The sequence below is a fragment of the Macaca thibetana genome, chromosome 11 (assembly GCF_024542745.1).
Source record: "Macaca thibetana thibetana isolate TM-01 chromosome 11, ASM2454274v1, whole genome shotgun sequence".
NCBI lineage: Eukaryota > Metazoa > Chordata > Mammalia > Primates > Cercopithecidae > Macaca > Macaca thibetana.
In genome coordinates, this window is record NC_065588.1 from 2,800,352 (window position 1) to 2,825,454 (window position 25,103).

Sequence of the window (25,103 nt, forward strand, 5' to 3'; positions counted from 1 at the left end):
GAAGTAGTAAATAATTTGGATGTCTTAGCAAGACATAAATGACCCAGAAGGTGGAGGATCTATATCACACAAATTGGAAGCCCAGTAGCTCCTGAAGTTTCAGGGAATCCAAAGGTCTGGAGCGTGTTGAGATATCCCCATCCAAGGTGAAAGGCAAGTTGCTGCACCTAGCACCACTTACCACACACACAAGTGCACACACACACACGCACACAGAGACACACATACAGACACACACACACACACACAGAGGCACACACACAAGACACACAGGCATACATACACACACATGCACACACCAGACACACACACACACACATACACACACACACAGACACATACACACACACACACAGAGACACACATACAGACACACAGACACAGAGGCACACACACAAGACACACAGGCACACATACACAGACACACGCACACACCAGACACACACATAGACACACACACACAGACACACACAGACACACACACACAGACACACATACACACACACACACACAGAGACACACATAGACACACACACACACAGACAGAGGCACACACACAAGACACACAGGCGCACAGACACGCACACACCAGACACAGACACACACACACACACACAGACACACACACACGCACACACCAGACACACACACACAGACACACACACACAGACACACACACACAGACGTGCAAGGCTTCGTAGTCTTTGTATTTTGGAAGCAACACCTTGTCCTGGCTTTTACCCAAGTCACCAAAAAGGCTGACAATTTTGAGTAAGGATCAGCGCAAGGGAAAGTTCAGTAGCAAGTCCAGGCTACAATGCAAATTGCTCTTTCACTTACCTTATCATCAAGCTGATCCAATATTTTCTAAGTGTCTGTGGAAAATAATAAGTTTTTGGAGTCTCCAGCAAACACTAATCACAGTGCAGACCTCTCAAATTTTGAAATACATCTATGCCCTCTTCTGCAGATGAATATTCTCCTTTTTGAAAAATACCTTCTGGGCCGGGCACGGTGGCTCAAGCCTGTAATCCCAGCACTTTGGGAGGCCAAGACAGGTGGATCACGAGGTCAGGAGATCGAGACCATCCTGGCAAACACGGTGAAACCCCGTCTCTACTAAAAAATACAAAAAACTAGCCAGGCGAGGTGGCGGGCGCCTGTAGTCCCAGCTACTCGGGAGGCTGAGGCAGGAGAATGGCGTGAACCCGGGAGGCGGAGCTTGCAGTGAGCCGAGATCCGGCCACTGCACTCCAGCCTGGGCGACAGAGCGAGACTCCGTCTCAAAAAAATAAATAAATAAAATAAAATGAAAAATACCTTGTGACTTGCTACTGGCTCTCGATAGAGATCTAGTCATAGAATGTTAGGACCACACAGGCTGAGCTTTTTATCGGAAATCCTGTGTTATCTTATGTTAGCCATAAGGTTGGGTGTGCACTGCAGCAATCTATCATCAAATAGAAATGCTATACAAAATCTGGGCTCAAGGAAAGTCAAGAAACAAGTTACACAGACCAGCGACTCAGATTCCTTTGATACTAACACCTCCTACATTAACTTCTCTCTCTCACTTCAGGCCTGGGGCATCATAGGGAGTTCTCATAGTAAGATCAATTGCCTGAGGAAGAAAGAGCTTGAGACTGGTTTATAGATGTTCTGCTTGATATATTGACCACACAAAAGTAGGGAGCTGCAGCGTAAGACTCCACTACGGAAAGCCACTTTACAGGAGAGGGAATGGTGAAGGAAAATTCTTCAAGTGGGCAGAATTTTGCCCAGTATGGTTGGTTGCCAAATTTGCTGGACTGAGAAATGGCCAGATATAAAAAATCTACATGACTCATGAGCAGTTGTTAACAGTTCGAATGGTCTCGAACTTGGAAGGAACAGGATTGAAATACTGGTGGAAAGAAGTCTGAGCAAAATATATGTGGGAGGGCTTCTTCTCCAAATTGGCAGCCTGAAGATATTTTTGTCCCACATGAATGCTCACCAAAGGGCATTCACTGCAAAGGAAGCTCTCAATAATCAAGTGGACAAAATTATACGCTCTGTGAATGTCAGTCAGCTTCTTTCCCCAACCACCCCACTGACGGCTCAGTGGGCCCAAGAACAAAATGGCCATGGCAGGGGTGGAGGCTATTCCTGGCCCCAGTAATATGGACGTCCCCACTGAACTGGGAACTTCACCTGATGGGTCATAATCTACTAACAGAACATACCAACACTGAGGCCCATATGGGTCCATCTGTCAGGGATACCAGCCAGACTCCTCATGGCAGGCTGATTACCTTGGCTCTCTTCCACTATCAAGAGAGCAGAGATTCGTCCTCACAACAGCAGACACATATTCTGGAAATGAATTTGCCTTTCCTGCCTTAAATGCTTCTGCCAGCACCACCAACTGTGGACTCAAACACACCGGGCAACCAAAGATATGGGGCAAAATTCGGCCACTGTCCCACTCACCGATGTGGTACTGCTCACAGAATTTTGCCTGATCATGAGGACGCGAAGGCCTAAGAATGATACAATGGCTTTGGGGACTTGAGGGGAAGGGTGGGGGGGCAAGGGATAAAAGACTACAAATAGGGTGCAGTGTGTACTGTTTGGGTGATGGGTGCGCCAAAATCTCACAAATCACCACTAAAGAACCTACTCGTATAACCAAATACCACCTGTACCCCAATAACCTATGGGAAAGAAAGAATGACGCAGGTGCATTGTTTGAGCCCATGAGTTTGAGGCCGTAGTGAGCTATAATCACACCACTGAACTCCTGCCTAAATGACTGCTGAGAGATCCCTCTCGGAAAAAAGAAAAAAGAATATTCTATTTTTGAGAAAATAAAGTTAAAGTCTATTTTATCATTATAATAGTGTCTAATTGGTAGATACTTAAAATAAGTAATTTGTCTACAGATCTTTAAAAAAAACAACAACAACAACAAAGAATTTTGCCTGATCATGAAACAGATTTTGTGGCAAAGGGAGTGTGACAACAGGCCCATGTCCATGAAATCTAACCACAATACCCCATCAACCAAGTGAACTGGCTGGATTGAAAGCGGATCTGGCTCACTGAAAACTCAACTACAGTGTGAGACAATTCCTTGCAAGGATGGAGTCTGCCTTGTAGGCTGCAGTATATGCTTTGAATAGGAGATCCCTATATACGATGCTATCTCCCACATAGCCAAAATATACATGTATTGGAATCAAAGGATGAAAGAGACAGCAGCTCCTTTTGCTATTATACCTAAGAAAACACTGGCAGAATTTTTGGCTTCCCATTCAGCAATCTTGAGCCCTTCTGGTTCGGAGGTCTTAGTTTCCAAGTGGGAGTTACAGGTTACGATAATGGTTCCACTGGTTTGCAAGATGAGACGGCCACTTGGCCATGTTGGGCTCCTTATGCCACTGAACCAATAAGCAGAAGAAAGGGTTACTCAGCTGGCTGGAGTGATCGATCACAATTGCCAGTGGGAAATTGGGTTGCTGCTATACAATGGGGGACAAGGAGAATGATATTTGGAACACAGCATGTTTTTCATGACCAACAGTAAATGTTAGTTGAAGACTAAAGCAAACAAACAAAGTCAAGACCCTTCAGAAATGATGGTTTGGGTCAACCTACCTGAATAAGAAGTCATCTAGTTAAGTTTCTGGATGAAGACAAAGAAAAAACTGAATGGGGCGTAGAGAAGGGAGACAGATATCAACTATAACCTTGTGACTCATCACAAGAATTATAGCAGGTTTGCATATTTTCTTTTTGTATATATTTATTTGTATATAGTACCTATTTTCTTCTCTATTTTTCTTTTCCTTATTATGTCATATACAAGTTGTTGAAGGTTAACTTTACAATTCAGTTATTAGCCAACAACACTTTCAGTAGGACTGTGACTAAACCTGGAAGTACCGAATGCAGCCAGCAATGGATATAATGTCTTTGGGGACGGTTTGTCTCCATCTTGGAAAGTATATGAGAACTTCACTTGCACAAAGGACAGCTTCAGTTTATTAGTGCATGTATGTATAGAAGGATATATAGAGAAGTTGGGTGGCCAAACAGATAGACTGTGCCGGTTATCAATGTATTGCCTCCCAACTCCAAATCCATCCTTTCTTTTTCTGCTGTTATACTGGAGTTGTACCCCTGTGAACTTTTCTCCTTTACCAGATGGTTTGATATTAGAACTTGTCAACAGTGAATACTAGGACACAGAGAGGCAATAGCAGAAAGAAGGGAATTCCTTCTGGTGTCCTAGGTTTTGGTGCAGCAGCTGGTTCTTTGGTTTTCAGGAGGCTTGGTAGCACTCACTCATGGACTGGCTCCTGCCTGCACCCTCTGGCAAGTTGCTTTGCTCCTACAGATTAGCTCTGACCCAGGCATTCTGGCAAGTTTTTTTAAATCATCCAAGGCTACAGGTTTCTGTGGCAGCCACATCATTCTTAGTTCCCTCTTTGTTCTCTCCCTCAGCCCTAGAGGTAAGAGCTGCTTTCTGAAATTGCTACTTCTAGACAACTCTAAGTCTTCTTTTTACCATGTTAAGTAGTCAGCCACTTGTAACTAGTTAATGAGTCTTTGTATTAAAGTCTCACCATTCAAATTACTGTGGTTTCTGTGCCTGATTGATCCCTGACCAATAGACGAGCTCAGTAAGGATCAGGACCCTTGCCATTGTCACTGCCTGGAACAATCTTCATCTAGACAATCAACTGTTCAAACACAGCTGCTGACTGACTGCTGTTTCTGTCCAAACTTTCCTTCCTTTATAGTTAAACTGAAGCCTCTGAGGCAGCCTCCATCTATCCTTTGAAACAAGATGGCACAGACCCAACCACTATTTGTAACCAGGATAAGACCCAGAGAGTGGATATAAAAGGGTTACTTGTGACATAAACCAGACGTTGAGTTTTGGGGTCTGACTCTCAATGAACATGCCTGAGAACAGTATTACCACTACTTACAAGCCCTAGAAACACCAAGATTATCTGAGAGTTGTGGTTATACTCTGTGTGCCCAAAAAGTGTTTGTCAAGTCCCTACTATGTATCAAAAACTTTATAGGCACTAGGTATACAGCAACGCTTGGTTCTGATTCACCCCTAAAATGTCCCACATCTCTGAGAGGCAGTCCCTCTTTTACATAACCCCATGTGTGCATTGGGTAGACCCTCATCCACATGGTGCCTGCTGGCCTATCCACAAACTCAACTGCATTTCGAAAGGGAGACTCCAAGGGCCATGCACACAGTGGTGTAGGTTACTCAGTGCCCAAAGATACCCAGCGGAGGATGAGTGTGGAAGGTGGCATCAAGCAGCTCTAACTGCTGAGTCTTGTGCCTGCTGGGGTTGTGTAAGTCCAGCAGGTTGCTCCCTTGTAACTGTGTGTACAACTGTTCTGGGACCTCAAGTTTCACCTTGCTGAGCCTAAATGTACAACAGGATGGATCTATTCAGGACCATGAGTATTTTTGCAGGACTGGCCTGGGCAAGAATTTTCTTATCTAGAGAGAAGGAGCAGGAGTTGCTGCAGCAGCAGAGCAGTCTCAGTCTTGGACAGTCTGCTAAGACTTGCTCAGGCCTCTTGCAGTACAGCTGGGTTTGCTGCTGCAAGAAGTGAAGGAGGATTGTTTTCTGGGAGGAAAGAAAAGGATGTCTCCACAGATGCCTAATGCTGAGATCACTCAGCTTCCCTTGGCTCCTGTACCATTGTGTGGGCCCCAGAGTCCCTGTGTTAGTTTTCTAATGCTGTGTAACAAATTTCCACAAACTTAGCAACTTAAATTAACATACGGGCCGGGCGCAGTGGCTCAAGTCTGTAATCCCAGCACTTTGGGAGGCCGAGGCAGGCGGATCACGAGGTCAGGAGATCGAGACCATCCCGGCCTACACGGTGAAACCCCGTCTCTACTAAAAAATACAAAAAAAACTAGCCGGGCGAGGTGGCAGGCGCCTGTAGTCCCAGCTACTCGGGAGGCTGAGGCAGGAGAATGGCGTAAACCCAGGAGGCGGAGCTTGCAGTGAGCTGAGATCCGGTCACTGCACTCCAGCCTGGGCGACAGAGCGAGACTCCGTCTCAAAAAAAATAAATAAATTAATTAATTAATTAATTAACATACATATATCATCTCACAGTTGATATGGGAGACCAATCATGGTTCCTTCACCTGTGGTCTCACAAAGCTATAACAAAGGTATATACTGGGTAATATTCTCATCTTGAGACTTGATTGGGGAAGAATCCACTTCAAAGTTTATTAAAGTTGTTGGCAGAGGCCGGGCATGGTGGCTCACACCTGTAATCCCAGCACTTCGGGAGGCCGAGGCAGGTGGATCACTTGAGGTCAGGGGTTCAAGACCAGCCTGGCCAACATGGTAAAACCCCATCTCTACCAAAAATACAAAAAATTAGCTGGGCGTGGTGGCAGGCACCTGTAATCCCAGCTACTCAGGGGGCTGAGGCAGGAGGATGGCTTAAACCTGGGAGGCAGAGGTTGCAGTGACCTGACCACACTATTGCACTCCAGCCTGGGTGCCAAGAGCAAGACTCTGTCTCAAAAAAAAAAAAAATTGTTGGCAGAATCAATTCCTTTGCCGTCTATGACCAAGGTTTCCATTTACCTACAGGCTGTCAGCTGGGGGCCACTCTCAGCTCTAAAAGGGTGCCTGCAATTCCTTGCCATGTATCTCCCTGAATTGGCCTTCTCATAACATGGCAACTTACTTCCTTTTTATTATTATACTTTAAGTTCCAAGGTACAAGTGTACAACATGCAGGTTTGTTGCATATGTATACATGTGCCATGTTGGTGTGCTGCACCAATTAACTCGTCATTTACATTAGGTATATCTACTAATGCTATCCCTCCCCCCTGCCCCCACCCCACAACAGGCCCTGGTGTGTGATGTTCCCCATCCTGTGTCCAAGTGTTCTCATTGTTCAATTCCCACCTATGAGTGAGAACATGTGGTGTTTGGTTTTCTGTCCTTGCAATAGTTTGCTCAGAATGATGGTTTCCAGCTTCATCCATGTTGCTATAAAGGACATGAACTCATCCTTTTTTATGGCTGCATAGTATTCCATGGTGTATATGTGCCACATTTTCTAAATCCAGTCTATCATTGACGGACATTTGGGTTGGTTCCAAGTCTTTGCTATTGTGAATAGTGCTGCAATAAACATATGTGTGCATGTGTCTTTATAGCAGCATGATTTATAATCCTTTGGGTATATACCCAGTAATGGGATGGCTGGGTCAGATGGCATTTCTAGTTCTAGATCCTTGAGGAATCGCTGCACTGTCTTCCACAATGGTTGAACTAGTTTACAGTTCCACCAACAGTGGAAAAGTGTTCCAGCACCGGTTGTTTCCTGACTTTTTAATGATTGCCATTCTAACTGGTGTGAGATGGTATCTCATTGTGGTTTTGATTTGCATTTCTCTGATGGCCAGTGATGATGAGCATTTTTTCATGTGTCTGTTGGCTGCATAAATTTCTTCTTTTGAGAAGTGTCTGTTCATATCTTTCGCCCACTTTTTGATTGGGTTGTTTGATTTTTTCTTGTAAAATTTTTTAAGTTCTTGTAGATTCTGGATATCAGCCCTTTGTCAGATGTATAGATTGTAAAAATCTTCTCCCATTCTGTAGGTCACCTGTTCACTCTGATGGTAGTTTCTTTTGCTGTACAGAAGCTCTTTAGTTTAATTAGATCCCATTTGTCAATTTTGGCTTTTGTTGTCATTGCTTTTGGTGTTTTAGTCATGAAGTCCTTGCCCATGCCTATGTCCTCAATGGCATTGCCTAGGTTTTCTTCTAGGGTTTTTATGGTTTTAGGTCTAATATTTAAGTCTTTAATCCATCTTGAATTAATTTTTGTATACGGTATAAGGAAGGGATCCAGTTTCAGCTTTCTACATATGGCCAGCCAGTTTTCCCAGCACCATGTATTAAATAGAGAATCCTTTCCCTATTTCTTGTTTTTGTCAGTTTTGTCAAAGATCAGATGGTTGTAGATGTGGGGTATTATTTCTGAGGCCTCTGTTCTGTTCTATTGGTCTATATCTCTGTTTTGGTACCAGTACCATGCTGTTTTGGTTACTGTAGCCTTGTAGTATAGTTTGAAGTCAGGTATTGTGATGCCTCCAGCTTTGTTCTTTTTGCTTAGGATTGTCTTGGCAATGTGGGCTCTTTTTTGGTTCCATATGAAATTTAAAGTAGTTTTTTCCAATTTTGTGAAGAAAGTCATTGGTAGCTTGATGGGGATGGCATTGAATCTTTAAATTACCTTGGGCAGTATGGCCATTTTCATGATATTGATTCTTCCTATCCATGAGCATGGAATTTTCTTCCATTTGTTTTTGTCCTCTTTTATTTCATTGAGCAGTGGTTTGTAGTTCTCTTTGAAGAGGTCCTTCGCATCCCTTGTAAGTTGGATTCCTAGGTATTTTATTCTCTTTGAAGCTATTGTGAATGGGAGTTCATTCATGATTTGGCTCTCTGTCTGTTATTGGTGTATAGGAATGCTTGTGATTTTTGCACATTGATTTTGTATCCTGAGACTTTGCTGAAGTTCTTTATCAGCTTAAGGAAATGTTGGGCTGAGACAATGGGGTTTTCTAAATATACAATCATGTCATCTGCAAACAGGGACAATCTGATTTCCTCTTTTCCTAACTGAATACCCTTTATTTCTTTCTCCTGCCTGATTGCCCTGGCCAGAACTTCCAACACTATGTTGAATAGCAGTGGTGAGAGAGGGCATCCCTGTCTTGTGCCAGTTTTCGAAGGGAATGCTTCCAGTTTTTGCCTATGCAGTATGATATTGGTTGGGGATTTGTCATAAATAGCTCTTATTATTTTGAGATATGTCCCATCAATACCTAGTTTATTGAGAGTTTTAGCATGAAGGGATGTTGAATTTTGTCGAAGGCCTTTTCTGTATCTATTGAGATAATCATGTGGTTTTTGTCTTTGGTTCTGTTTAAATGATAGATTACATTTATTGATTTGCGTATGTTGAACCAGACTTGCATCTCAGGGATGAAGCCAACTTGATTGTGGTGGATAAGCTTTTTGATGTGCTGCCAGTATTTTATTGAGGATTTTTGCATCAATGTTCATCAGGGATATTGGTCTAAAATTCTCTTTTTGTTGTGTCTCTGCCAGGTTTTGGTATCAGGATGATGCTGGCCTCATGAGTTAGGGAGGATTCCCTCTTTTTCTGTTAATTGGAATAGTTTCAGAAGGAATGATACCAGCTCCTCTTTGTACCTCTGGTAGAATTAGGCTGTGAATCTGTCTGGTCCTGGACTTTTTTTTGGTTGGTAGGATATTAATTATTGCCTCAATTTCAGAGCCTGATCAAGATGGCCAAGTAGGAACAGCTCCAATCTACAGCCCCCAGCATGAATGATGTGGAAGATGGGTGATTTCTGCATTTCCAACTGAGCCTTTAAGAGAGTAGTGGTTCTCCCAGCACAGAGTTTGAGATCTGAGAATGGACAGACTGCCTCCTCAAGTGTGTCCCTGACCCTGGAGTAGCCTAACTGGGAGACACCTCCCAGTAGGGGCCGACTGACAACTCATACAGCCGGGTGCTCCTCTGAGATGAAGCTTCCAGAGGAAGGATCAGGCAGCAATATTGCAACATTTGCTGTTCTGCAATATTTGCTGTTCTGCAGCCTCCACTGGTGATACCCAAGCAAACAGGGTCTGGAATGGACCTCCAGCAAACTCCAACAGACCTGCAACTGAGGGTCCTGACTATTGGAAGGAAAACAAACAGAAAGGACATCCACACCAAAACCCCATCTGTACATCACCATCATCAAAGACAAAAGGTAGATAAAACCACAAAGATAGGGAGAAACCAGAGCAGAAAAACTGAAAATTCTAAAAATCAGAGTGCCTCTTCTCCTCGAAAGGAACACAGCTCCTCCCCAGCAATGGAACAAAACTGGACAGAGAATGACTTTGACGAGTTCAGAGAAAAAGGCTTCAGACAATCTGTGATAACAAACTTCTCCAAGCTAAAGGAGGATGTTTGAACCCATTGCAAAGAAGCTAAAAACCTTGAAAAAAGATTAGACAAATGGCTAACTAGAATAAACAGCATAGAGAAGACTTTAATGAGCTGAAAACCATGGCATGAGAACTACGTGATGCATGCACAAGCTTCAGTAGCCGATTCGATCAAGTGGAAGAAAGGGTATCAGTGATTGAAGATCAAATGAATGAAATGAAGTGAGAAGAGAAGTTTAGAGAAAAAAGAGTAAAAAGAAACGAACAAAGTCTCCAAGAAACATGGGACTATGTGAAAAGACCAAATCTGACTGAAAAAGACAAGTCTGATTGGTGTACGTGAAAATGGCGGGGACAATGGAACCAAGTTGGAAAATACTCCTCAGGATATTATCCAGGAGAACTTGCCCAACCTAGCAAGACAGGCCAACATTCAAATTCAGGAAACACAGAGAATGCCACAAAGATACTCCTCGAGAAGAGCAACTCCAAGACACATAATTGTCAGTTTCACCAAAGTTAAAATGAAGGAAAAAATATTAAGGGCAGCCAGAGAGAAAGATTGGGTTACCCACAAAGGGAAGCCCATCAGACTAACAGCAGATCTCTCAGCAGAAACCCTACAAGCCAGAAGAGAGTGGGGGCTAATATTCAACATTCTTAAAGAAAAGAATTTTCAACCCAGAATTTCATATCCAGCCAAACTAAGCTTCATAAGTGAAGGAGAAATAAGATCCTTTACAGACAAGCAAATGCTGAGAGATTTTGTCACCACCAGGCCTGCCTTACAAGAGCTCTTGAAGGAAGTACTAAACACGGAAAGGAACAACTGGTACCAGCCACTGCAAAAACATGCCAAATTGTAAAGACCATCGATGCTAGGAAGAAACTGCATCAACTAACAAGCAAAATAACCAGCTAACATCAGAATGACAGGATCAAATTCACAAATAATAATATTAACCTTAAATGTAAATGGGTTAAATGCTCCAATTAAAAGATGCAGACTGGCAAATTGGATAAAGAGTCAAGACCCATCAGTGTGCTGTATTCAGGAGACCCATCTCACATGCAGAGACACACACAGGCTCAAAATAAAGGGATGGAGGAAGATCTGCCAAGCAAATGAAAAGAAAAAAAAAAAAAAAAACCAGGGGTTGCAATCCTAGTCTCTGATAAAACAGACTTTAAACCAACAAGGATCAAAAGAGATGAAGAAGGCCATTACATAATGGTAAAGGGATCAATTCAACAAAAAAAGCTAACTATCCTAAATATATATGCACCCAATACAGGAGCACCCAGATTCATAAAGCAAGTCCTTAGAGACCTACAAAGAGACTTAGATTCCCACACAATAATAATGGGAGACTTTAACACCCCACTGTCATCATTAGACAGATCAATGAGACAGAAAGTTAACAAGGATATCCAGGAATTGAACTCAGCTCTGCACCGAGTGGACCTAATAGACATCTACAGAACTCTCCACCCTAAATCAACAGAATATACATTCTTCTCAGTACCACATCGCACTTATTCCAAAACTGACCACATAGTTGGAAGTTAAGCACTCCACAGCAAATGTAAAAGCACAGAAATTATAACAAACTGTCTCTCAGACCACAGTGCAATCAAACTAGAATTCAGTATTAAGAAACTCACTCAAAATCGCTCAGCTACATGGAAACTGAATAACCTGCTCCTGAATGACTACTGGGTACATAGCGAAATGAAGGCAGAAATAAAGATGTTCTTTGAAACCAATGAGAACAAAGACACAACATACCAGAATCTCTGGGACACCTTTAAAGCAGTGTGTAGAGGGAAATTTATAGCACTAAATGCCCACAAGAGAAAGCAGGAAAGATCTAAAACTGACACCCTAACATTACAACTAAAAGAACTAGAGAAGCAAGAGCAAACACATTCAAAAGCTAGCAGAAGGCAAGAAATAACTAAGATCAGAGCAGAACTGAAGCAGATAGAGACACAAAAAAACCCTTCCAAAAAATCAATGAATCCAGGAGCTGGTGTTTTGAAAAGATCAACAAAATTGATAGACTGCTGGCAAGACTAATAAAGAAGAAAAGAGAGAAGAATCAAATAGATGCAATAAAAAATGATATCACCACCGATCCTACAGAAATACAAACTACCATCAGAGAATACGATACACACCTCTACGCAAATAAACTAGAAAATCTAGAAGAAATGGATAAATTCCTGGACACATACACCCTCCCAAGACTAAACCAGGAAGAAGTGGAATCCCTGAATAAGTAACTTACTTCCTAAAAGCCAGAGGCAACCTTTTGCTCTAGCCTACTCAAACGGACTTCCACATAACATACTATGATCACAGGAGTGACATCTTTTACCATACCCTATTAGTTAGAAGCAAGTCACAGTCTCTGTCTGCATGCCAAAGGAGAGGATTACAATGGGGACACCAGGACGCAAAAAATCACTGGGTCATCTTGAGGTGTATATGACTACACTAGAGGAAAATTCCTCTTCACTCAGGTGATCTGGGAACATCATGCTCACTTGAACAGCACAGGCTGATGCCCCTGCTCTACATCTCAACTTTAGCCCCTGGATGGAGCTCAAGCCTTGGGCACAGCATGGTCACTCAAACTACTTTTGAGGGTGATATGCCTAACACAGGATGAGGTGACAGACCATACCTTCTCTGAAACATCCTCCTCATTCTAATCCCCATCTTTGCCCATCTCTAAATGCAAAGTGCTTTTGCCATGCCTAGTCAAACTCCCTTGTGCTTGCAAACACCAGGACTTTGCAGGGAGCCCCAAAGACTGGTTAATAACCTGTGTGTAGACCTGAGCTAGGCTGCAGCTTATCTCAAGATAGACGGGTCAGGTCTGGGAGCAAAGGCACAATTCTCAGTACGGTGAATCCCAGTGGGCTGCTTCCACTGACGCTCATTCTAACCCCCTGCCAGACCTCAGCCAATTTTCAGACTGGAGTCCCTTGGTTGAAGGGGTGGGACTTTCAGCATTGCCATAATATGTACAGTAAATATTCTTATAAAATGTGTCCTGTTCCCCAGTGGTACTCATCTAGGTATATGTAGTCCTCACCGGCAACTCAAGTGAGGCATCAAGGCTGAGGGCACTCCTAAGAGTTTGGGGAATTAATTCCAAGAGGAAGAAGCAGGGTGATCCTACCCTGAAAGTGCAGCTGAGAATTTTCCTCTGGGAGATAATGGTCTTCTCTGTATTTAAAACCAATGCTAGAGAGGCTAGAATACAAGCAAATCCATCTAAAGCTCTTTGTTCCAGGACTATAAAGACTGTTCTGAATTTGGAGATACTGGAAGAAAGCTCAGAGTCACAGGCTTCGGGTGAGAATCAAATTGGATAGCCTAAATGAAAGAGCTCTGCAGGGTTCTCAACTGCGTACCACCACCAGTAGTCAGACAGCCTTAGCTTGGCTGTAGACAGAGAAAACTCTTAATAGAACAGCAAATGTTTATTTTATTTTATTTATTTTTTTTTTTTGGGGACGGAGTCTCGCTCTGTCGCCCGGGCTGGAGTGCAGTGGCCGGATCTCAGCTCACTGCAAGCTCCGCCTCCCGGGTTTACACCATTCTCCTGCCTCAGCCTCCCAAGTAGCTGGGACTACAGGCGCCTGCCACCTCGCTCGGCTAGTTTTTTGTATTTTTTAGTAGAGATGGGGTTTCACCGTGTTAGCCAGGATGGTCTCGATCTCCTGACCTCGTGACCCACCCGCCTCGGCCTCCCAAAGTGCTGGGATTACAGGCTTGAGCCACCGCGCCCGGCCCAGCAAATGTTTATTTTTTAAAGGAGAAAAACCAAAGAAGGTTAGCAGGAGGAAGCCCTGCCCCAGACACAATACTTAGAGGAACACAAGCATTGTGTGAGGGAGAAAAGACTTTAAGTGAGAAAGGTGTTGTCCCTCCCAAATTTCAATCATCCAAAACTTAGTACTCAAAAGGCCCCTGAATGCGTCATAAAGAGGATGGCCATGCAGGACAAGGTGATGAGGGTGTGGATGGATATCTGCTTCTCCAGGGTTGCTCACCTCAGGCAGACAGAAGGGCCAGGGCAGCCATCGGTGCTATAGTGGTTATTGGTTTTGCCTACCACAGGCAGGCACTGAAACAGGAGAAGGGACAGAAACACATGCTGGGTGCCAACCTGCAGGAGAAAGTACAGAGGGTAGAAAAGCAAAAGCATCTTCTCTGGTGGAAGTTCAGGATGACTTTCTTTGGGGAGGTGGTGTGTTCCTGGATTCCCACCATGTAGCCCTTCTCCACTTCACCTGCTCCCAGCTCCACTCATTCCTGTTCACCTTGCTTATGCCAAAGCTAAGCCATGAATTCCATAAGGAAGAATAGGACTATGAAGAGAAAGAAGTATCAAATTCCTGTTACGGGATTGCCAAAATTTTTTTCAAAATACTCCATCAAGCAAGGATAGGTGATTTTGCCAGGGCACTGGGAATCTTCATGGGTGGGGGTCCAAGGCATATGGTACCCCACCACTTCATACATGGCAATTAAACCAAACCACAGCTGCTGCCCCAATGTAGTAGCCAGATTTGTCACTGGCCACAGAGTACAGTACAGAGATCAGTGCAGTCACTGCCGCTGCAGTCATCTCCTTTGACTCTCAGGGGACCAGTGGAATCTAAGACCAGGAGAACTCTGACAGCACCTTAGGAGGAAAAGAAAGGCAAAGCGAGTTCAGGGTCAGAAAGGAAGAGAAGTTGCCAAGAATTCTAAGCACATCCAAGAAGCCTGCTCAAGTTTTAGATCCATCACGGGCTCTCAGTTTCATATCTCTACAGCCAACCTAAGCAAGAAGTGTTTGTGTTCCCATGATGCAGTTCTTCCTCTCTCTCTGTTTCAGCCTGTAATAAATTAGGCTGTCCACCTCTGGACACCACACAGCCCAACTGCATTATAATTACATTTGTAGATCTTACCTCTCCTCTTCCTAAAGGTGAGGAATCAAGCCTTATTCACATTTGCAATGCACATATCATCCAGCAGAGCATTACATCTAATAAGGAACTAACTAGGCTTGATAAATGAATGCATGAATGAGAGAAGGAACAAATATATGAATTTAACAATTTTTCCCTTTCTTTCAACTTTTAGATTAAGGGTATCCATGTGCAGGTTTGTTTCACGAGTAAATTATGGGTCACCAAAGTTTGGTGTATGAATGATCCCTTCACTCAGGCACTGAGTGCATGATAGGCAGCTTTTCCACACTTACTTCCTCTCCCACCCCCTCCCTCTAGTAGCCCCCAGTGTTTATTGCTCCCATCTTTATGGTCATGTGTACTCAATGTTTAACTCCCATTTATAAGTGAGGACATGTGATATTTGGTTTTCTGTTCCTGCATTAATTCACTCTGGATAATGGCCTCCAGCTGCATCCATGTTGCCGCAGAGGATATGATTTTGCTTTTTTTAACAGCTGCATGGTATTTCATGGTGTGTATATACCACATTTTCTTTCTCCAGTTCACTGTTGGTGGGCATCTACGTTGATTCCATGTCTTTGCTATTGTGACTAGTGTTGCAACAAACATATGAGTACGTGTGTCTTTTTTGAGGAATGATTTATTTTCCTTTGGGTATACACTCAGTAGTGGAATTGCTTGGTCCAATGGTAAGTCCAAGCTCTTTGGGAAATCTCTAAACTGCTTTCCACAGTGGGTGAACTAACTTACATTCCCACCAACAGTGTATAAAGATTCCCTTTTCTCCATAATGTCACTAACATCTATTATTTTCTGTCTTTTTAATAACAGCCATTCTGACTGGTGTGGGATAGTATCTCCTTGTGGTTTTAATTTGGATTTCTCTAACGATTAGTGATGTTGATTCTTTTTTTCATATATTTGTTGGCTGCATATATGTCTTCTTTTAAGAAGCATCTGTTCACGTCCTTTGCCCACTTTTTATTGGCGATATTTTTGCTCATTGATTTGTTAAGTTCCTTTTAGATTCTGGATATTAGACCTTTGTTGGTTGCATAGTTTGCAAATGTTTTCTTTCATTCTGTAGGTTGTCTGTGTGTTGACAGTTTATTTTGCTGAGCAGAAGCTCTTTAATTAGGCCCCACTTGTCCATTTTTGACTTTGTTACAATTGCTTTTGTGAGCTTAGTCATAAATTATTTGCTAAGGCTGGTGTCCAGAATGGTGTATCCCAGTTTTTCTTCTATGATTTTTATAGTTTTAGCTCTTACATTTAAGTCTTTAATCCATCTTGAGTTAATTTTTGTATGTGATGTAATTTTTTTTTTTTTTTTGAGACGGAGTCTCACTCTGTCCCCCTGGTTGGAGTGCAGTGGCGCGATCTCAGCTCACTGCAAGCTCTGCCTCCCAGGTTCCTGCCATTCTCCTGCCTCAGCCTCCCAAGTAGCTGGGACTACAGGCGCCCACCACCGCGCCCAGCTAATTTTTTGTATTTTTAGTAGAGACGGGGTTTCACCGTGGTCTTGAACTCCTGACCTGTGATCCGCCCGCCTCATGATGTAATTTTGTATGTTATGTGATTTTTGTATGTGATGTAGGAGTCCAGTTTCACTCCTCTGCATATAGCTAACCAGTTATCCCAGCATAACTTATTGAGTGAAGAGTCCTTTCCTCTTTGGTTGTTGTTGTCAACTTTGTTGAAGATCAGATGGTTGTAGGTGTGTGGCTTTGGGGCATAGGGGTTCTCTATCCTGTTCCAGTGGTCTGGGTATCTATTTTTCTATGAGTACCATACTGTTTTGGTGACAGACTGGTAGTATGATGCCTCTAGCTTTGTTCTTTTTGCTTAAAATTGCTTTGGCTATTTGGGCTCCTTTTTGGTTCCATAAGAATTGTAGCATAGCTTTTCATAATTCTGTGAAAAATGGTGGTGGTTTGACAGCTTTGGGCAGTATGGTCATTTTAACAATATTGATTTTTCCAATTCATGAGCATGGGATATTTTTCCATTTGTTTGTGTTACCTGTGATTTCTTCTAGCAGTGTTTTGTAGTTCTCTTTGTAAAGAGCTTTCACCTCCTTGGTTAGATGTATTCCAAGGTGGGTTTGTGTTTGTGTGTGTGTGTGTGTGTGTGTGTATTACAAATGGGACTGCATTCTTGATTTGGCCCTCAGCTTGAATGTTATTGGTGTATAGAAATGCTACTGATTAGGAGCCCGGCACGGTGGCTCACTCCTGTAATCCCAGCACTTTGGGAGGCCGAAGCGGGCAGATCACGAGGTCAGGAGATCGAGACTATCCTGGCCAATACGGTGAAACCCTGTCTCTACTAAAAATACAAAAAATTAGCTGGGCATGGTGGCAGGCGCCTGTAGTCCCAGCTACTTAGGAGGCTGAGGCAGGAGAATGGTGTGAACCCAGGAGGCGGAGCTTGCAGTGAGTTGAGATCGCGCCACTGCACTCCAGCCTGGGTGACAGAGCAAGACTCCATCTCAAAAAAAAAAAAAAAAAAAAAAAAAGATTAAAAGAAATGCTACCGATTAGGCCAGGCGCGGTGGCTCATGCCTGTAACCCCAGCACTTTGGGAGGCTGAGGTGGGCGGATCACAAGGTCAAGAGATCAAGACCATCCTGGCCAACATGGTGAAACCCTGTCTCTACTAAAAATAGAAAAATCAGCTTGGGCGCACATCGGTAATCCCAGCTACTCGGGAGGCTGAGGCAGGAGAATCACTTGAACCTGGGAGGCAGAGGTTGCAGTGAGCCGAGATGATGCCACCGCACTCCAGCCTGGTGAGAGAACAACAGTCCATCTAAAAAAAGAAAGAAATGCTACTGATTTTTGTACATTGATTTTGTACCCTGAAATTTTACTGAAGTTGTTTATCAGCTCTGGGAGCCTTTTGGCGGTGTCTTTAGGGTTTTCTAGGTATAGAATCATATCATCAGTGAAGAGAGATAATTTCACATCTTCTCTTCCTATTAGGATGCCATTTATCTCTTTCTCTTGCCTGATTGCTCTGTCTGGGACTTTCAGTACTATGTTGAATAGGAGTGGTGAGAGTGGACATCCTTGTCTTACATCAGTTTCTAAGGGGAATGCTTCCAGCTTTTTTTCATTTAGTATAATGTTGGTTGTGCGTTCGTCATAGATGGCTCTTATTATTTTGAGATACGTTCCTTCAATGCCTAGTTTGGTGAGGGTTTTTATCATCAAAGTACGTTGAATTTTACCCACGGCATTTCCTGTGTCTATTGAGATGATCATATGGTTTTTGTTTTTAATTGTCTATGTAGTGAATTACATTTATTGATTTGCATATGTTGAAACAGCCTTACCTCCCAGGAACAAAGGCCACTGATCATGGTGAATTAACCTTTTGATGTGCTGCTGGATTTGATTTGCTAGTATTTTGTTGAGGATTTTTGTGCCTATGTTCATCAAAAATATTGGCCTGTAGTTTTCTTTCTTTGTTGTGATCTTTGCCAGATTTGGGTATCAGGATCATGCTGGCTTCACAGAATGAGTTAGGAAGGGGTCTCTTCTCAATTTTTTGGAATAGTTTCAACAGGATTGGTACCTACTTTTCTTGTATGTCTGCTAAAATTCAGCTATGAATCCATTAGGTCAGAGGCTTTTTTGTTTGGTAAGTTTTTTCTGACTCAATTTCAGAACTTGGCATTGGTCTGTGAAGCGTTTTGATTTCTTCCTAATGAAATTTTGGGAGGTTATGTATTTCCAGGAATTTTTCCACTTCCTCTAAATTTTCTACTTTGCGTATAGTAAATAGAGGTGTTCCCTCTATGCAAATAAACTAGAAAACCTAGAAGAAATGGATAATTTCCTGGACGCTTACACTCTCCCAAGACTAAACCAGGAAGAAGTTGAATCCCTGAACAGACCAATAGCAGGCTCTGAAATTGAGGCAATAATTAATAGCCTACCAACCAAAAAAAGTCCAGGACCAGCCAGATTCACAGCCGAATTCTACCAGAGGTACAAAGAAGAGTTGGTACCATTCCTTCTGAAACTATTCCAATCAATAGACCAAGAGGGAATCCTCCCTAACTCATTTCACGAGGCCAACGTCATCGTGATACCAAAGCCTGACAGAGATACAACAAAAAAAGAGAATTTTAGACCAATATCCCTGATGAACATCGACGCAAAAATCCTCAATAAAATACTGGCAAACCGAATGCAGCAGCACATCAAAAACCTTATCCACCATGATCAGGGATCAGCCATGATCCCTGGGATGCAAGGCTGGTTCAACATATGCAAATCAATAAATGTAATCCAGCATATAAACAGAACCAAAGACAAAAACCACATGATTATCTCAATAGATGCAGAAAAGGCCTTCGACAAAATTCAACAGCCCTTCATGCTAAAAACTCTCAATAAATTCGGTATTGATGGAACATATCTCAAAATAATAAGAGCTATTTATGACAAACCCACAGCCAATATCATACTGAATGGGCAAAAACTGGAAGCATTCCCTTCGAAAACTGGCACAAGACAGGGATGCCCTCTCTCACCACTCCTATTCAACATAGTGTTGGAAGTTCTGGCTAGAGCAATCAGGTAAGAGAAAGAAATAAAGGGTATTCAGTTAGGAAAAGAAGAAGTCAAATTGTCCCTGTTTGCAGATGACATGATTGTATATTTAGAAAACCCCATTGTCTCAGCCCAAAATCTCCTTAAGCTGATAAGCAACTTCAGCAAAGTCTCAGGATACAAAATCAATGTGCAAAAATCACAAGCATTCTTATACACCAGTAACAGACAAACAGAGAGCCAAATCATGAATGAACTCCCATTCACAATAGCTTCAAAGAGAATAAAATACCTAGGAATCCAACTTACAAGGGATGTAAAGGACCTCTTCAAGGATAACTACAAACCACTCCTCAGTGAAATAAAAGAAGACACAAACAAATGGAAGAAAATTCCATGCTCATGGATAGGAAGAATCAATATCATGAAAATGGCCATACTGCCCATGGTAATTTATACATTCAATGCCATCCCCATCAAGCTACCAATGAGTTTCTTCACAGAATTGGAAAAAACTGCTTTAAAGTTCATATGGAACCAAAAAAGACCCCACATTGCCAAGACAATCCTAAGCAAAAAGAACAAAGCTGGAGGCATCACGCTACCTGACTTCAAACTACACTACAAGGCTACAGTAACCAAAACAGCATGGTACTGGTATCAAAACAGAGATATAGACCAATGGAACAGAACAGAGTCCTCAGAAATAATAATACCACACATCTACAGCCATCTGATCTTTGACAAACCTGACAAAAACAAGAAATGGGGAAAGAATTCCCTATTTAATAAATGGTGCTGGGAAAATTGGCTAGCCATAAGTAGAAAGTTGAAACTGGATCCTTTCCTTACTCCTTATAGGAAAATTAATTCAAGATGGATTAGAGACTTAAATGTTAGACCCAAAACCATAAAAACCCTAGAGGAAAACCTAGGTAATACCATTCAGAGCACAGGCATGGGCAAGGACTTCATGTCTAAAACACCAAAAGCAAGAGCAACAAAAGCCAAAATTGACAAATGGGATCTAATTAAATTAAAGAACTTCTGTACAGCAAAAGAAACTATCATCAGAGTGAACAGGCAACCTATAGAATGGGAAAAGATTTTTGCAACCTACTCATCTGACAAAAGGCTAATATCCAGAACCTATAAAGAACTCAATCAAATTTACAAGAAAAAAACAAACAACCCCATCAAAAAGTGGGCAAAGGATATGAACAGACACTTCTCAAAAGAAGACATTCATACAGCCAACAGACACATGAAAAAATGCTCATCATCACTGGCCATCAGAGAAATGCAAATCAAAACCACAATGAGATACCATTTCACACCAGTTAGAATGGCAATCATTAAAAAATCAGGAAACAACAGGTGCTGGAGAGGATGTGGAGAAATAGGAACACTTTTATACTGTTGGTGGGACTGTAAACTAGTTCAACCATTGTGGAAAACAGTGTGGCGATTCCTCAAGGGTCTAGAACTAGAAATACCATTTGACCCAGCCATCCCATTACTGGGGGATATACCCAAAGGATTATAAGTCATGCTGCTATAAAGACACATGCACACATATGTTTATTGTGGCACTATTCACAATAGCAAGGACTTGGACTCAACCCAAATGTCCATCAGTGATGGACTGGATTGAGAAAATGTGGCACATATACACCATGGAATACTATGCAGCCATAAAAAAGGATGAGTTCGTGTCCTTTGTAGGGACATGGATGCAGCTGGAGACCATCATTCTCAGCAAACTATTGCAAGAACAGAAAACCAAATACCGCATGTTCTCACTCATAGGTGGGAACTGAACAATGAGATCACTTGGACACAGGAAGGGGAACATCACACACCAGGTCCTATTGTGGGGAGGAGGGAAGGGAGAGGGATAGCATTAGGAGATATACCTAATGTAAATGACGAGTTAATGGGTGCAGCACACCAACGTGGTACATGCATACATATGTAACAAACCTGCACATTGTGCACATGTACCCTAGAACTTAAAGTATAATTTTTTTAAAAAGCAGCTTTTTTTTGGTTAACTCCATTATATGCTTTAAATAATAAGGACTATAGAAGATTTTACTAAGTAGCTTCATAGTTGCTAATCTGAGCTACAAGAGACCAAAGAGATTTAATAGGTTCTTAATATGATACAAATACTATGGCAATTTCTCAAGATGAATAATAGCAAAAAGAAAAGGAGATGACATTTGTGATTGAAATTAAAGAATGCAAGGATCTGCAAAAGGAAAGAAATTGTGTGAATCAGTGAATGGTGGCAGAGTCTCAATAGTTCACGAGCAGCAGGAAACACAGAAGCATCAGTGCCGCACAGGACTACCCTGAGAGAAATCATCATGGTCCATTTGGCTGACTTCACTTGTTGGAGTGACAGGAGTCTAAATAAGAGATAAATTTAATTTATTTTAAATGTGGCCAACCTTAGTATTTTAAATATGATTTTATTTTTCCATTTGTTGTTATTTATTGCATATATGTCATGTGATACAAATTTTTTTTCCTGTTTAAATATTTGGAAGTGTATTTATGTTATTTTTTCCACTATACTTGTTTTTTAAATTTAAACTTTTATTTTAGATAAAGAGGGTACATGTGCAGATTTGTCACATGGGAATATTGCAATCCCATCACCCTGATAGTGAGTATAGCCATCGACAGGTAGTTTTTGAACCCACCCCCCTGCTACCCTCTCAGAGTCCACAGTCTCTACTGTTCCCATATTTATGTCTATGTGTGTTCAGTGTTTACCTCCCACTTATAAGTGAAAACATGGTGTATGTAACTGCTTTCTGTTCCTGCATGAATTTGCTTAGGGTTATCGCCTCCAGCTCCATTCATGTTGCTGCAAAGGACATGATTCTATTCTTTTTTGTGGCTGTATAGTATTCCGGGGTGTATATGTACCACATTTTCTTTATCCAGTCTACCATTGCTGGGTACCTGGGTTGATTCCACGTCTTTGCTAGTGTGAATAGCACAGCAATAAACACACAACTGCAAAAAAAAAAAAAAAAAGAAAGAAAGAAAGAAAGAAAATAGAGGCGTTCATAATAGTCTGAGGATTTTTTGTATTTCTGTGGGATTAGTTGTAACATCACCTTTGTCATTTCTGATTGTGCTTATTTGGGGTTTCTCTCTTTACCTTTGTTAATCCACCTAATGGTCTATCAATCTTGTTGATTTCTTCAAAGAACAAGCTTTTGTTTGTAGTGAGTCTTTGTACGGATTTTGGGGTCTCAATTTCATCCAGATATGCTCTGATTTTGGTTATTTCTTTTCTTCTGCTAGCTTTGGGTTCAGTCTGTTCTTGTTTCTCTAGGTGCAATATTAAGTTGTTAATCTGACATTTTTCTAACCTTCTTGATACAGGTGTTTCCTGCTATAAACTTTCCTCTTATCACTGCGTTAGTTGCATCCCAGAGATTTTGGTATGTTGTGTCTCTATTCTCAGGCCCTGTTAACCACTGTTCTACCTTCTATAGTCAAATTCAGAAGAATTTCACTTGAATTTGACTGCTCTAGGTACATCATATAAGTGAAATCATAGAATATTTATCTTATTATGACTAATTTATTTCTCTTAGCGTGTCCTCAAGCTTCATTCAGGTTGTAGCATGCATCAGAAGTTTCTTCCCCTTAAAAGCTGAATAATATTCCACACTAAGTATATATCACGTTCTATTTGTCCGTTCATCAATCACTGCACGTTTGGGTTGTTTCTGCCTTTTGGCTATTGTAAATAAAATCTTCTATGGACCTAAGTGTACAAATATCTGTTGAAGTCCTTGCTTTTTGCTTATTTTGGGTAAATAACCAGAGAGGGAATTGCTGGATAACATGGTAAATCTATGTTTCATCTTTTGAGGAATCACTACACCATTTTTTCTTTTTAAGGCAGAGTCTCACTCTGTTGCCAGGCTGGAGTGCAGTAGTGAGAACTCGCTTGCTGCAACCTCCGCCTCCCAGGTTCAAGCAATTCTCCTGCCTCAGCCTCCCAAGTAGCTGGGATTGCAGTCACGCGCCACCACCCCCAGCTACTTTTTGTATTTTCAGTAGAGATGGGGTTTCACCATGTTGGCCAGGCTGGTCTTGAACTCCTGACCTCAGGTGATCCGCCCGCCTCAACCTCCCAAAGTGCTGGGATTACAGGCGTGAGCCACTGCGCCTGGCCACACTGCACCATTTCTACAGCAGCCGCACCGTTTTACATTCATCCCAGCAATGCACAAGGGTTCAAATTTCTCCCCATCCTTGCCAACATGTTATTTGCTGGTTGTGTTTTCCTCAATAGCGCTTTTGGTTTTCATTGAAAAATGATCTCAGCTGGTGCTAAAGAGTCTCTTTAAAAGGTCCCTAAGACTCGGCATCTTTTAAATTTACTCCCAAGGATCAGATCACCTTCAATCAGATCACAGGCGGAATCAGGAGGGCAGCCTCCAGAATGGGCTGGCTCTTGTTCCCTCTCCTCCTTAGGTCTCCTACTCAGACAACAACCTCTCCCCTCCCAACAACTGCTCCACCCTGCAGAATCTCCCAAGTAGCCCCATGAGCTGAGTTTCCCGCCTGTCTCTAAGTCTCCACTAATCACCACTCACAGAAAAGCAGGTGCAGGGGAGCCTGAAGGCCAAATCTCCACGAGTGTAGTAGGCAGGTGTTTATGGGATCAGGGGCCTGCTCTGAAGCCTGGGCAAAGGCCCTGGGGAGGCTCTTGTTGGGACCCATCTTTTTCCTTCCGTCTGCCCGTAGAGTCAGATGTGCAGCAGTCTGACCTGGAAAAGACAATCAGCAGGTCCCACAAGGATATCAGCACTGTTTCCATTTCTTTCAAACCTCCAACCCCCTCTCCCACACTCCCATCTCCTCTCATACTTTAAACTGTAAAAACAGAAACTGCCAGCCAGGAAGCGCTGGTTTTCTACCCTTCCAAACCCACAAACCTCCTTTTTCTTCCCCTTGTCACAAGGCGGAAATACTGCGACTCATCTCTTTGAAGGCCAGTCCCGGGGGCATTCCAGGCCTCAGCCCCAGGCCTCCTCAGTAGACCCTGCACCATTCTTCAGCCCCCTCCCTCTAAATTCTCAATTTCTACCTCTCTACAGAGTCTTCCCATCTGCAGCCAAAGAGTGTCCCCCACCTGACCACCCATCGTCACCACAACACACCCTCTCTGTCCTCTTCACAGCCGAGCCCCTTGGCAGAGTGGACGCCGGCCTCCACGCTGCCTTCACCTCCTCGCCTCGGATTCACCCTCAACTGCTCCCACCTGGTGAGGTCCAACCTCCACCTTCTTCAGGCAGAAGCTGTGCTGCTGTAATTAAAGCAATAGGAATGACTAATTCACTGTTGTGCTTTGTTTTTATCTTGCCTGAAATAGCAGAGCTACATGTATAGTTAGACTAATTCTATTACGCTGGGTTCATGGTATATTTCTTTTCCTTTCCCCATAGTTTTAATGGTTTATAGTTTGATACCACAGATCGTAGTATCA

The 25,103-nt window shown here is 42.5% G+C and overlaps 1 protein-coding gene and 1 long non-coding RNA gene across 2 annotated transcripts in view; one reads left to right on the plus strand and one right to left on the minus strand.

The window, feature by feature from the left end:
- LOC126930269 (uncharacterized) overlaps positions 1-24,911 on the minus strand; it is a 33,107-nt gene extending 8,196 nt beyond the window's left edge. Inside the window, exons 1-2 of the long non-coding RNA XR_007717548.1 lie at positions 24,778-24,911; positions 24,211-24,384 (exon numbers count right to left, since the gene is read on the minus strand). This is a non-coding gene — a long non-coding RNA (uncharacterized LOC126930269). The remainder of the gene's footprint in view (positions 1-24,210; positions 24,385-24,777) is intronic.
- FKBP4 (FKBP prolyl isomerase 4) overlaps positions 14,539-25,103 on the plus strand; it is an 80,905-nt gene continuing 70,340 nt past the window's right edge. The window contains exon 1 of the mRNA XM_050747107.1: positions 14,539-14,542. The gene's annotated coding sequence lies outside the window, so the exon portion shown is untranslated. The remainder of the gene's footprint in view (positions 14,543-25,103) is intronic.